Source organism: Idiotropiscis lumnitzeri, unplaced genomic scaffold (genome assembly GCF_059441095.1).
Source record: "Idiotropiscis lumnitzeri isolate Australia: NSW breed Sydney's pygmy pipehorse unplaced genomic scaffold, RoL_Ilum_1.0 HiC_scaffold_470, whole genome shotgun sequence".
NCBI lineage: Eukaryota > Metazoa > Chordata > Actinopteri > Syngnathiformes > Syngnathidae > Idiotropiscis > Idiotropiscis lumnitzeri.
Window position 1 is genome coordinate 5,769 of NW_028284006.1, and position 1,732 is coordinate 7,500.

Sequence of the window (1,732 nt, forward strand, 5' to 3'; positions counted from 1 at the left end):
GCACACACATAACCACTGACCGATTGGCAATCATGACCCGCCATCGGAGGGCCCCTGCCGGCCCCGGCCTCGCGCCGGGGTGTTCGGGTGGACGGTTCCTTCGGCCTGCGGGTCGACCTCTGAGCGTTGGCCGGCACCGCAGCACACACACAACCACTGACCGATTGGCAATCATGACCCGCCATCGGAGGGCCCCTGCCGGCCCCGGCCTCGCGCCGGGGTGTTCGGGTGGACGGTTCCTTCGGCCTGCGGGTCGACCTCTGAGCGTTGGCCGGCACCGCAGCACACACATAACCACTGACCGATTGGCAATCATGACCCGCCATCGGAGGGCCCCTGCCGGCCCCGGCCTCGCGCCGGGGTGTTCGGGTGGACGGTTCCTTCGGCCTGCGGGTCGACCTCTGCGCGTTGGCCGGCACTTCCCTACCGTTACCCACCCCACCCCTGGGGTTGTGACAAAACGGCACTTCCTATGACTCGGGGTCCGACGCAGGAGGAGCGGTCCTCCCGGCCCATCTCGCACCCACACCCTGACATGTACTGCACCACACCAACCACTGACCGATTGGCAAGCATGACCCGCCATCGGAGGGCCCCTGCCGGCCCCGGCCTCGCGCCGGGGTGTTCGGGTGGACGGTTCCTTCGGCCTGCGGATCGACCTCTAGCGCACCAACCAGCGCGAAACCGCTTTCGTCGCGAGACCGAGACGACCCTGTCGCGTGCCCGTCGGCCACACGGGCCCAGAGATGTCCTACACGGGAGTTCCGCCGCGCTCGCGGGTGCCCCGCCACGAGAGGGGTGCGGGAGCCCAGGCCCGCGTCAGCCGAGCGGTCCTTCCCGAAAAAGCATGTTTCTCAAACCCTACCGGCGTCTGTCAGAAGACGCCGCCTCCGAGTGCGTGTTGCGGTCGCGGGCGTGCGGGCGGCTCCGGCTCCCTCCCGCGACTGACCGCCACGCGGTAACGCGGCCTCTACGGACCGAGTACATACCGAGGCCCAGCCGACTTCCTCACCGCGCACGGGGGCTGAATCGGTAACGGAAATTTCGGTAGCCCACGTCCGAAAAAAATGAGAGAGAAAAAACAACGAGGGAGGCTGGGGTGCCGCCGGGGGTAACCCCGCGGGAGGCCGTCTCCCGCGGGCGCCGCCCGGTCCCCGCGCCCGGCTCCCCGCTCAGCTCCGGTTCCAATGCAAGAAACACAGACCGCCGGACGCGAGGGCTACCTGGTTGATCCTGCCAGTAGCATATGCTTGTCTCAAAGATTAAGCCATGCAAGTCTAAGTACACACGGTTCCGATACAGTGAAACTGCGAATGGCTCATTAAATCAGTTATGGTTCCTTTGATCGCTCCACCGTTACTTGGATAACTGTGGCAATTCTAGAGCTAATACATGCAAACGAGCGCCGACCCGTCTCCGCGGGGACGCGCGCATTTATCAGACCCAAAACCCACGCGGGTTCGGTTTGCCGCGGTGCAGCGGGCCCGCCGGCTTTCACAGCCGGCGGGCTGTCGGTCTCCGCGGTGCCGCCGGCCCGGCCCCCCCTTTGGTGACTCTAGATAACGCCCGAGCCGATCGCCGGCCCCCCCGCGGCGGCGACGTCTCATTCGAATGTCTGCCCTATCAACTTTCGATGGTACTTTCTGCGCCTACCATGGTGACAACGGGTAACGGGGAATCAGGGTTCGATTCCGGAGAGGGAGCCTGAGAAACGGCTACCACATCCAAGGAA

At 65.5% G+C, this 1,732-nt stretch overlaps 1 non-coding gene across 1 annotated transcript in view; it reads left to right on the forward strand.

Annotated features, from left to right (window-relative positions):
- The first annotated feature begins 1,220 nt into the window (after window positions 1-1,220).
- The window catches only part of LOC148314085 (18S ribosomal RNA), a 1,933-nt gene continuing 1,421 nt past the window's right edge, over window positions 1,221-1,732 (forward strand). The window contains exon 1 of the ribosomal RNA XR_015841975.1: window positions 1,221-1,732. This exon is cut by the window's right edge and continues 1,421 nt beyond it. This is a non-coding gene — a ribosomal RNA (18S ribosomal RNA).